The sequence below is a fragment of the Pituophis catenifer genome, unplaced genomic scaffold (assembly GCF_029215685.1).
Source record: "Pituophis catenifer annectens isolate HBS135680 unplaced genomic scaffold, rPitCat1.0.hap2 SCAF_4, whole genome shotgun sequence".
Lineage (NCBI taxonomy): Eukaryota > Metazoa > Chordata > Lepidosauria > Squamata > Colubridae > Pituophis > Pituophis catenifer.
The window spans coordinates 68,656,012-68,668,824 of NW_027256884.1; positions in this window are offsets into that span (position 1 = coordinate 68,656,012).

Consider the following 12,813-nt stretch of genomic DNA (forward strand, 5'->3'; position numbering starts at 1 on the left):
GTTGACTTATCTTTAAACATCTTTGTCAACCTTGCCAGTACAAGGTGCCATCTATAAAACATCTTATACAAGTTTTCTTTATATGCAGTCAACATCATTAATTTATAATTCCTATCCCACAGTTTCTGCCACATATCTAATTCTATCGTGTAACCAAAATTTTTCACCCATTCTATCATTGTCTCCTTTACTTGTTCCTCTTCCAACTTTATACCCAGTAAATAGCTATACAATTTCTTTATCAATCTTTCTTCTGTTCCTATTAATATTTTATCTAATTCTGTTAGTTCTTTATAAAAACCATGTAATTTAGTATCTTTCTCATAACTATAATGTATCTGCACTTGTGAGTACCATGTTATATCGATCCCTTGCTCACTCATTTCTTGTTTAGTTTTGAGTTCTCCCTTTTCATTCAAGATATCTTTATATCTAACAATATTTCCCATATTAATAACATTTGGATGAATCAACTTAGGTATTTTATTTTCTTTACAATCTGAATATCTATTCTCTTCATTAACTCTTTTTTCTGCTTATATGTAAGATTTTTAACTAGGATCTTAGTTTTCTCTCTATTTATTTTGAGACCTGCCACATCTTCATATTCTTCTTTTTTCTTAATTAATCTAGGCCCTGTTTGTTGTGGATCTTCCAAAATAAAAACTAAGTCATCTGCAAAGACCTGTAATTTATACTGTTCCTTTTTAATTTCCATGCCTTTTATCGCTATATCTTGTCTAATATTTCTATTTAATACTTCCAACGTCAATATAAATAATAGTGGAGACAAGGGACATCCTTGTCTTGTACCTTTCTTAATGCTAACCTTCTCAGTCATATCTCCATTTACCATCAGTTTTGCAGTTTGTTTATAATATATCGCTTTAATCATATTAACAAATATCTCCCCAAAATCCATCTCTTTTAGCTGTGCTAGCATAAATTGCCAGTTCACATTATCGGATGCTTTCTGTGCATCTAGGAAGATCAACGCCATTTGCTTCTCTGGATGTGCTTCGTAATACTCCAATATGTTTAAGATTACTCTCATATTGTCTTTAATTTGTCTCTTGGGTTAAAAGCCATTTTGGTCTGGATGTATAAATTGATTTTAAAATCATTTTAGTCTTTCTGCAATTATTGAAGCAAATATTTTATAATCCGCATTCAGCAAAGATATCGGTCTATAATTTTTTTTATCTGTTGTAGATCTGCATCTTCTTTTGGTAAAGAGTGATATATGCTTCCATCCATGAATTTGGTACCTTTGCCTCTAACAAAAGTTGTTGAATACTTTCAACATTGGAATACTTAAAGTACCTTTGCAAGCCATAATATAATTCTGCTGGTAGTCCATTCGGACCTGGTGTCTTCCCATTCTTTTGTTTCTTGATTGCTTCTGTTAATTCCATTATTGATATATGTTCATCTAACATTGCTTTCACTGTTTCGGGTATTTTAGGTAGTTCCACTTTTTCTAGGTATTGTTTTATTTTATCTTCTGAAATTAACTCTTGATCATATAAATTCTTATAGTAATTTTGAATCACTTTCTTTTTATCATCATTTTGATGGTGAATATTATCTTCATTGTCCACTAGTTTATGTATCAATTTCTTTTCTTTTTCTTTTTTCAATTTGTACGCCAGCTATCTTCCTGGTTTATTTGCATTCTCAAAGAAGTTTTGTTTGACACTTTTAATTTTCCATGCTAGTTCTTCTTTATCTATTAAGTTCAATTTATGCTTCGTTAAGTCCATTTGGTTCATTATATTCTTTTTTTGTGGGTCTTTTTGTAATTCTGTCTCTAATCTCTTGTATTCTTCTTCTAATGTCCTTTGATTTTGTCTCTTTTTTAATTCTGTTTTCCTCGGTATGTTATAGTTAATCTTCTAATATATGCCTTAGCTGTATCCAGTGGTGGGATTCAATTTTTTTAACAACTGGTTCTGTGGGTGTAGCTTAGTTGGGGGTGTGTGGCTTGGTGGTCATGTGACTGGGTGGGTATGGCTAGCTGATCATGCGACTGGGTAGGCGTGGCTAGCTGATCATGTGACTGGGTGGGCGTGCCTATGTGCATAGGGACTACTCAGAGGGCTGAAAAAAGTCATTTATGACTGATCCTCGCACTTTTGACCGGTCCTCGCACTTATGACCATCCTCACATTTATGCCCATTGTGGCATTCTTAACAACCGTGTCAATCATTTCACCGCTACTTCTCTTCACCACTGTGACAAGATAGGGCGCAAAACGTAAAATGTGAGGACAGTCATAAGTTCAAGGACTGGTCAAAAGTGCGAGGACTGATCAAAAATAACTTTTTCAGCCCTCTGAGTAGTCCATATGCACATAGGGACTACTCAGAGGGCTGAAAAAAGTGATTTCTGACAGGTCCTCGCACTTTTGACCGATCATCATTTATGCCATCATTTATCTTCTAGTCCACAGATCTACAACCTTGGCAACTTTAAGCCTGGGCCTGGTGGTTCAGCAGACTGATAACATTGTGATTAACACCAGCTGTCTGCAATTACTGTAAGTTCGAATCTCACCAGGCTCAAGGTTGACTCAGCCTTCCATCCTTTCTAAGATAGGTAAATTGAGGACCCAGTTTGTGGGGGCAATAAGCTGACTTTGTATAAATATACAAAAGGATGAAGGCTATTGCTTAATGCATTGTAAGCCACCCTGAGTCTCGGAGAAGGGCGGCATATAAATCAAATTATCAAATTAAATAAATAAAATTAAAAAAAAAAAAGCCTGGCAGACTTCATCTCCCAGAATTCCCCAGCCAGCTATGCTGGCTAGAGAATTGTGGGAGTTGAAGTTCACAAGTCTTAAAGCTGCCAAGTTTGAAGACCTCTGAGCTAGGGATTTGGGGCCAGCCTTTTGGGGAGGGGGTCCCATTCGGAGGGACCCTCTGCCTCTCAGGAAGCATCAGGCCCAGGCAGAGAAAGTTGCCAAGGTTGGAGATCTCTGGACTAGAAGACCTCCAAAGGTCCCTTCCAACTCTGTAATTCTGGTATTGGCAAGCAAGCACAGTTAAGCTACTTAAATCCTCCAGAGCAGGGGTCCCCAACCTTTTGGACCTCAGGGACCACCAAGTTCATAATTTTAAATTTTGCGGCCACTAATATAAATCCAGCGCGCCGCTTGCTGAAGCACCTGGACTCCCAATGACGGGATAGGGTTCTTCAGGCACTCTCCCCCCTCTTTCTCTCTCTCCCCCCCTCCCCCCCTCTCTCATTCTCTCTTTCTCTCCCCCCTCTTTCTCTTTCCCCCACTCTTTCTCTCTCCCCCCTCTTTCTCTCTCTCCCACTCTTTCTCTCTCCCCCACTCTTTCTCTCTCTTTCTCTCTCCCCCTCTCTTTCTCTCTCCCCCTTTCTCTCTCCCCCCTCTCTCTCCCACTCTTTCCCTCTCATTCTCTCTTTTTCTATCCTCCTCTTTCTCTCTCCCCTCTCTCTCTCCCACTCTTTCCCTCTCATTCTTTCTCTCTCCCCCTCTTTCTCTCCCTCTCTCCCCCACTCTCTCTCTCTCATTCTCTCTTTCTCTCCCCCTCTTTCTCTCTCCCCCACTCTTTCTCTCTTTTTCTCTCCCCCCTCTCTTTCTTCTCTCTCCCCCTTTCTCCCTTTCCCCCCTCTCTATCCCACTCTTTCCCTCTCATTCTTTCTCTCTCCCCCTCTTTCTCTCCCTCTCTCCCCCACTCTCTCTTATTCTCTCTTTCTCTCCCCCTCTTTCTCTCTCTCTCCCCCACTCTCTCTCTCATTCTTTCTCTCCCCTTCTCTCTCTCCCCTACTCTCTCTCTCATTCTCTCTTTCTCTCCCCCTTCTCTGTCTCCCCCACTCTTTCTCTCTCTTTCTCTCTCCCCCTTTCTCTTTCTCTCCCCCTTTCTCACATTCTCTTTCTCTCCCCCCTTATCTCTCTCCCCCACTCTTTCTCTTTCTCTCTCTCTCCCCCACTCTCCCCCACTTTCTCCCTCTCATTCTCTTGCAGGGGGCCGATCTGGTGTCTGCAATGGAGAGCAAAATCCAGCTTCTTCTCTCTGCTGTAAGTGCAGCATCAGGATTCTGCCTTGGTATATTTGCGGCGCAAGGCAGCCCTCGTTTCCTGCCGACTCGGAGCGGTAAACAGCGTCTGGTTTGGGGAGTAGCCGGATTTTGCTCTCCATTATCTCTCGGCAGGAGGAGGAGCGCTCCCTGAAGTGGTGCGGGAAACTTTGGTTGGGCTTCTCGAGAGACGAGAGCAATGGAGAGCAAAATCTGGCTGCTCCCCAAACCAGACGCTGTTTACCACTCCGAGTCCCAAGCAGCAGGAGATGAGGGCTGCCTTGTGCTGCAAATATACCAAGGTGGAATCCTGATGCCACACTTACAGCGGAGAGAAGAAGCCAGATTTTGCTCTCCATTGCAGACACCAGATCGAATTGCACCACCTGCAAAAATGCAAAAATTTCCAAATGTAGCCCTGCCCTCTAACAGCCCTCCTGATGTTCAACTGTTGTCTCTCAAGGAGAATACTTACTTGGCCATCTTCATGCTTGAAAGGATTCTACAGTGTAACAGCAGATGTCTCCCACCTTGGCAGCTTTAAGACTTGTGGACTTCAACTCCCAGAATTCTCCACAATTCCCCAGAATGGGCTAGGCGGGAGTTGAAGTCCACAGGTTGTAAAAGAGCCACAATTGCCCAGCCCTGGGCTAGGGTAGGCTGACGCCGCACGGGTGGGAGGTGGGGCAGGGCGAGGGGTGGGCGAGCCAGCAATTTAACAAACGGTTTGGTGTGCTGCGAGGCCAATAAATTGCAAAAAAATACCAAACCATTTAAATTACTGGCTCACCCGCCCCTCACCCCGCCCCCACTATTTATTGGCAAGGGGCAGGGTGAGCCAGCAATTTAACAAACAGTTCAGCCAAACCACCTAGAACCGGCAGAATCCCACCACTGGCTGTATCCCATACATTTTGTAATGATGTTTCTTCTTTTCTGTTTTCTTTAAAGAAAAAGTCTAGTTCTCTTTCCATAAATTGAATAAATTCAATTCAATAAATTCAATAAATAAATTTTATTTTAATATTTCTTGGTTCATATCTATTCTTGACCAAGACATGTGTCTATTTGAATAAAATGAGTATTGATTTTCCTTGGGATGTATCTCTCGCCATGCATCTTGAATAATTAGTTCTTCTGCCATTTTAAAAAAAGCCTCAGGAAGTGTCTTCCTTGTTTTTTTTAATTTGTCTTTCTAGTTTTATAGTTTATTTCCGCATCCACAATTGCGTTAAAGTCTCCCAAAATACATATATTTTTATACTCCAATTCTGTTATTTTTTTATGAAGTTTTCCATAAAAGTCCTCTTGATTAGTATTTGATGTATATATTGCTACCAAAAATATCTGTTTATTCTTCATTGTTATTTCTACCATCAAAATTCTCCCTTCCTCATTTGTAAAAGTTTGTTTAGCATTTATTGTTTCTTTTACATAAAGGGTTATTCCCCTCTTATTTTGTTGTGGTAAAGAAGAATATAGCTTCCCAATTTTAAGATATTCCAATACTTTCATATATTGTTTTTTAATGTGAACTTCTTGTAAACAAATTATGTCTAATTTTATTTTTTCTAATTTATTAAAGGTCCTTTTCCTTTTTATTGCTGAATTCAGTCCATTTATATTAATTGACATTAATTTAATTTCTTCTTCCACATTTACTTATAGATGGGTTTTGTCGTTCTAGTGATTCTTATCTCTCTTGGTTTCTTTGTCTTTGCCCCCTCTCTTACAGCTATTTCCTCCCGATCTCTTTCATCTTCTTTTTGCTGCATATCCCTCTCTCCTGTACCTTCTTCTCGTCATTTGACTTTTTTTTTTTCACTTATTCTCATTTCCTCCTGTGGCCCAAAACATCGTTCGTAAAATTGTTCTGCTTTTTCTATAGAATCCAATCTATGTCTTTGCTCCATCCAAGTCACAATATTCCCTCCAGAATCAGCTATCTGGAGTTCACTCCATTCTTCATTAGGTGCCTTGTCAGGAATTGATATTCTTTCCTTATTTCTCTTAATCTCCTCAGAATCTGTTTTAGTACTATTTCCTTCCCTTTATATTTTATAGGCTCATCTCTCGCTCTTTGTAGAATCTCTGCTTTTATTGCTTTTTTTGTAAATCTCACATGGACCCCTCTAGGAAGTCTGTGTCTCGCCACATATCTAGTGTTAACTTTAAATATTTCATCAATATTTGCCAAAAATATTTCTTTGTCCATCTGTAAGGCATCTGCCAGCAACTCTGCCATTATCTGTGGTAGATTTTCTCCTTTTTCTTCCTCCATATTCTGAAACCGCAGATAATAATCATCCCTATCCATTTCTAGTGATATTATTATTCTTTCTTAATTTTTGTCTGCTAGTGTAAGTCTATTATCAACTTCATCCAATTTTTTTCCCGCTTGTTCCACTTTTTCTTCTACTTGCTGCATGTGTTGCTCATTACTTGCCATCATTTGTTGAACATTCTCTAATTTGTCCTCCACTTTCTCTAATTTGTCCTCTACTTTCCCTATTTCATCATGCAGTGCTTGGATCAACCCTTTTAATTCTACCTGCATTGCATTCGCCTTCTCTTGTTGTAACAAAGCATCTAAGGTCCTCTGCCCCGATGGGCTCAAAGCTGCCAATGATGACACTGAAGATGGTGCCGACAGTGTTTTCCTCATTTTGGGTTGTTTTAGTATTTGTAATCCACAAGGAGAAGAAAGTGTGATTATCTGCTATAATCCAAACAAAAATGAAAATAGTTTATAATCCAAAAAATTTCACAAAATTGTGGATTCACAGCTCCCGGCTTACACTTTCTTCTTCTGCCAGTAGATGGCACTGTGGCTCTTCTAGTCTCTCTTTCTCCTTTGTTTTCTCTTTTGTACAGTATATTCCTGTTTAATTTTCATAGAAATAAAATAATATCAAAAAAAGCAAAAAAGCAAATCTGTATATCAAAATATTGTAGTCTTCAAAACTTCTGTACTGTCCAGTAATATATTGGAGGTGACCAGTCCAGCTTTTAATTACAAAATAGAAGTTTCTAAAAAGTTCTTCAGCTTAACTTCCTGTTCCAAGATGGCTCTAAGGTTCTCATCACTGCTTTCCAGGAGAGATGGAGAAGAAAAAACAATTCCACCTCCTGTTTTAGGTCTCACTTTCTCCAGGGGGGCTCTTCTCTCTGTTAATGTTAAAAATTCAAAGTTGGAAAAACTCTCACCCAGCTTGATCATACTGACAGTCAAATCTCTGATGCTTCCTTCCTGTGGCTGTCCGAGCTTCGGTCTGGCATGCAATGGCCGTCTTTTCCTCTCTGTCTGGTTTGAGAGCCTTCTCTGGATTAATCAGGGAGTTTGTGGGCTCCCTGAGATCAGCAGACTGTGCTCCCTTCATTCATCTCCCCTTCAAGGCAATTTCAGGTCCAAATGAACCTCCCAGTGGCTTGGATTTCAGCGCTGTCCCCGGAGTCCCAAGGGACACATCTCGCCACAAGGTCATCCATGACCTCCTCCTTTTATTCTTATTTAAGTATTAAATTACCGAGGGAGTCATCTTGTTGCAGCTGCCACTGTATAAGACCTGCTGACACTGGCCACCGTGAGAGGGTGACCGGGTCATTGCCTTCTGGGACAGCTGCCTAAGACTCCTCTCCACTGTCGTGGGAGGGCAGTGGAGTCCGGTCTGACCCCCGGCCGAAATGGTGGACTCTCTCCCCTGGACTTTTTCTTTAAACCATCATTAAGAATCCTTGGCCTCTTTCCATCTTCCCCAGACAGACTTTTGGAACCTTAAGATGTATTCATCCTCTGATCTCTTCGCACTGCGAGACTCCCCCCTCTCGCGGGCCTGGCCCTCCATGTTATTGAGGGCCTATCTTGATGACAGGTCTTGGAACCCCGAGAGATGACATGCAGCGAAGAGGGGGTTGAGGGGTTTTCTACGTAAATTTTTAATGAAATTTTTAAGGGGTGGGAATAATGATTTTTTAAGGTGAACCGGGAGGAAGACCAAGGGGTTTGGGGGGACGAACCGACTAGGGTCAGAGCCAAGCCCGGCACAGGGGGATGGTTTGGAGGGTGCAGGTCGAGGGATTGGGGAGGGGCTGGAGGACTATCCGGAGGAGGAATTTTCCATCAGCACGGTGAATGGGAGGGGCAGATATGGCGGGAGCAGGGGACCATATCATGTGTCGGGGCTTACACTTGCTGTCTGAGAGCAATTGCTTGCCCCGGTCCCCAAGGCTCCGCTCGGACACTAGGTGGCTTAGATACTCAGGATATGGGCCTTCGGCTGATGCTGTTCAATGCCAGGTCCATGGTAAATAAGGCCCCCCTCATTCACGATCTTATACAAGAGGGAGGAGCGGACCTGGCGGGTATTACGGAAATCTGGTTGGGCCCGGAGGGCGGTGTCCCTCTGGTCGAAATGTGCCCACCAGGCTTCAGAGCATTCCATCAGCCGAGGGCCCAGGGGAGGGGAGGGGGTGGCGGTTATTATTAACGAGGATCTGGGTCCGAGGGAGACCACTGTGCCTCAGATAGCCGGATGTAAGTCCCTCCTTGTGAGGTGGGGTCATGGGGTTCAGATGGGCTTGTTGCTTACGTACCTGGCTCCCTGCCATGTGGCAACAGCCCTACCTGAGCTACTCGACGTGATAGCCACGGTGGCAGTAGATACACCCAGGCTTTTAGTCATGGGTGATTTCAACTTGCCATCCATTGGTGAAACGTCTGAGGTGGCTCGGGAGTTCATGGCTTCCATGATGGCCATGGACCTGACCCAGTTAGTTCATGGCCCAACTCACAGGGGAGGTCACACTCTGGACCTGATTTTTGTCTCTGGCCAGTGGTTGAGTGGTCTTGTTATTGGGGATATAGACATGGAACCCTTGTCATGGACAGACCACTCACTCCTTCGCCTGGATCTTCGAACCGCTGCCCCCCGCTGCAGGGAGGCGGATCCAATTAGATGGATCTGCCCCAGGTGCCTGATGGATCCTGAGAGGTTCCAGATGGAGCTTAGGCCATTTCCTGAGGATCTAGCACATGACTTGGCCAAGGACCTGGTAGCTGCCTGGGATCGGGCGGCTGGTGGGGCCTTGGACCGAGTCGTGCCTTTGCGGCCTCTGACCCGGTGCCGATCCCGAGCGGCTCCTTGGTTCACTGAGGAGCTAAGGGAAATGAAGCACCAGAAAAGATGCCTGGAGAGCGGTTGGAGGGCCAGTCTTGCTGAATCTGATTGAACACTGGTAAGGTCGTATATTAAGGCCTACCTAGTGGCGATAAAGACAGCAAAGTTTAATTACTTTTCCGCCTCTATTGCATCATCAGGGAATCGTCTGGCCGCCCTGTTTAGGGTGACCCGCTCCCTGCTCCATCCGGGAGTGCGGGAGGATCCCTTGGAAGGCAGGGCGGAGGATTTTGGACAATACCTGTATGACAAAATCGCTCAGATCCGGGGGGATTTGGACTCTGACTGGGTAGATCAGGGCAGGGTGACAAGGAATAGTCTTGAGAATGTTATCTGGGAGGAGTTTGACGCTGTGGCTCCCGATGATGTGGACAGGATTTTGGGGAGACTAAGTGCAGCCACATGTTTACTGGACCCGTGTCCCTCCTGGTTGGTACTGGCTTCCCGGGAGGTTACACGAGGCTGGCTCCAGGGTGTTATCAATGCTTTGCTGAGTGAGGGCCACTTCCCCGCTGCCTTGAAAGAGGCGGTGGTGAGGCCTCTCCTCAAGAAGCCGTCCCTGGATCCGGCAATATTGGCCAACTACCGTCCTGTCTCCAATCTTCGCTTCATGGTGAAGGTTGTTGAGAGTGTGGTCGCGCGACAGTTCCCACAATTCCTGGAGGAAACATCTTATCTAGATCTGTTCCAGTCGGGTTTCAGGTCTGGGCACAGCACGGAAATGGCATTGGTCATATTGGTTGATGATCTCTGGAGGGCTCGGGACAGGGGTTGCTCCTCTGTTCTGGTCCTGTTAGATCTCTCAGCAGCTTTTGATACCATCGACCATGGTATCATGCTGCACCGGCTGGAAGAGTTGGGGGTGGGAGGCACCATGTTGCGGTGGTTCTCCTCCTTTCTCTCCGACCGGTCGCAGTTGGTGTTGGCAGGGGGGCAGAGGTCGACCTTGAGGCCTCTCATCTGTGGAGTGCCGCAGGGATCGGTCCTCTCGCCCCTTCTGTTCAACATTTATGTGAAGCCGCTGCGCAAGATCATCCGTAGCTTCGGGGTGAGATACCACCAGTACGCTGATGACACCCAGCTGTACATCTCCACCCCAGGCCACCCCAATGATGCCCTTGAAGTGATGTCCCAGTGCCTGGAGGCTGTGCGGATCTGGATGGGGAGGAACAGGCTCAAGCTCAACCCTTCCAAGACTGAGTGGCTGTGGCTCCCAGCATCCCGATATAGTCAGTTGACTCCATCACTGACTATCAGGGGCGAGTCTTTGGCCCCCACAGAAAGGGCTCACAATCTGGGAGTCCTCCTGGATATGCAGCTGTCCTTGGAGGAACATCTGACAGGTGTAACCAGGGGGACCTTTTGTTAGGTTCGCCTGATTTGCCAGTTGCGGCCCTTTCTTGATCGGGATTCCCTGTGCACAGTCACTCATGCCCTTGTCACCTCTCGCCTTGACTACTGCAACGCTCTCTACATTGGGGTTCCCCTTGAAGAGCACCTGGAGGCTCCAACTGGTCCAGAATGCAGCAACGCGGGTAGTGACAGGAGCAGCACGGCACGCCCATGTAACACCGCTCCTGCGCGAGCTGTGGTCTTCCGGGTGCACTTCAAGGTGTTGGTTATCACCTTTAAAGCGCTCCATGGCATCGGGCCTAGCTATCTTTGAGACCACCTGCTGCTACCGACGACCTCCCATCGTCCCGTGCGCTCCCACAGAGAGGGCCTCCTCAGGGTGCCATCAGCCAATCAATGTAGGCTGGTGACCCCCAGGGGGAGGGCCTTCTCTGTGGGGGCACCTACCCTCTGGAATCAGTTGCCCCCAGAGATAAGGAGAATCCAAGACCTTAGTGCCTTCCGCCGTGCCCTTAAAACCCACTTTTTCCAGCAAACCGGGCTGGCTTAAGAAGAAATTTTAAATGTTTTAATTGGTTTGTATTTTTAATTTTGGGCCAAATTTATATATATATTAATTGTTTTTTAATATTTGTATTTCATGTTTTTTAATTCTGGCTGTATACCGCCCTGAGTCCTCAGGGAGAAGGGCGGTATATAAATTTATAAATAAATAAATAAATAAATAAATAAATAAATAAATAAATAAATAAATAAATAAATAAATAAATAAATAAATAAATAAAATGCACAAAATAATAAACTACCTTTTGGTATATCTTCCTTTTGTAGGTCATGACGGCAAAGAAATGACTTGGCCATGCACGCCCAGTCACATGACCACCCAGACATGCCCACCCAGTCACATGGCCACTAAGCCCCGCCCACAGAACCAATAGTAAAAAATTTTGAATCCAACCACTGATTGGTGATCAAAACTGGAGTGATATTCCAATTATTTTACCAAGCATTATAAAGTTGTACTAATTCAATATATTTATTGAATTATGCATATATATATGCATAATTCAAACCTATGCACATTATAATGCAGTATCTTTAAATCAATATACATGTTGCTCTCAACGTAAAATCACAATTAAGCCCCAAATTATGGTCATAAGTCATGCTAGTTGTTAAGCAGTTATCACATTACCATACCCGATTTTACAATCTTTTTTTGTGGTGGTGGTTAAGTAAATGTGGCAGGCATTAAACAAACCCATTGTTCACAATGAACATTTTTTGATGGAAAAAGTAACCAACCCAGCATAAAGCAGCTCTGAACTTCCAAAATATGTTCATTTCCATATTGTCAGGGTTCCAAGTAACACCCCTAATGAAAGAAGACTCTGAGGCTAGAAGTTCCTCAAAGTTCCATTTTATTAGAGATGTCATATTGGCACATCTGGGAAAACCTGAAAGCTTCCAGGTTTTCCCCACCCAAAAGAAAGCCAAGTCCCTTCCCCTGCACCCACATGTCCATCACATGGTCCATGATGCCTCCCAGTCACGCCACTCCAGGTGCAGTCTGAATGTCCTTGACTCCCAGAGAAAATAATGTTGTTATGGCTAGATAGCTCTACAACTCCATGCAATCCCCCTCCCAGTTTCCCACAGCACTAAGTGTGGCAACCCTGAAGATCCAAAAAAAAAGATGCCCTCCAGGGCTGACTCATATATTCTTCTAATCACAATTCTTTAATTTTTAAAATAAGACCTATCCTGAAAATAAGACCTAGCATGTTTTTATATGTGTGCCCAATATATGCCCTACTCCAAAATAAGCCCTACTTAAGAGCCTGCCATTCCCTCTGGTTGCTTGCGGTGCCCTGGCCATGAGGTAAGGCAGGATGGTGGGCCCTACACCAGTTTACCTCAAGGCCCCTGCAGCTAGGCCATTTACACCCTTACACCTGCCTCATGGCGGCAGCACCAGTAGCCATGTGCAGCAGGAGCCCACGTGGCCGCCGGCCCACTTCTTCTGGTTGCTCGCAGCCACAATGGAGCAGGAGGGTGAGCAGCATGCTGGTGCTACAGCTCCGAGCAAGACAGGTGTCAGGGCATGAATGGCCTGACTGCTGGGGCTCTGAGGTAAGTCAGTGCGGGGCGCATGGGGCAGCTCTACCTCCTGCCTTGCGGTGGCAGCATTGGCACACTGCATGGCCTCCTGTCCCACCACAAGCAAGCAAA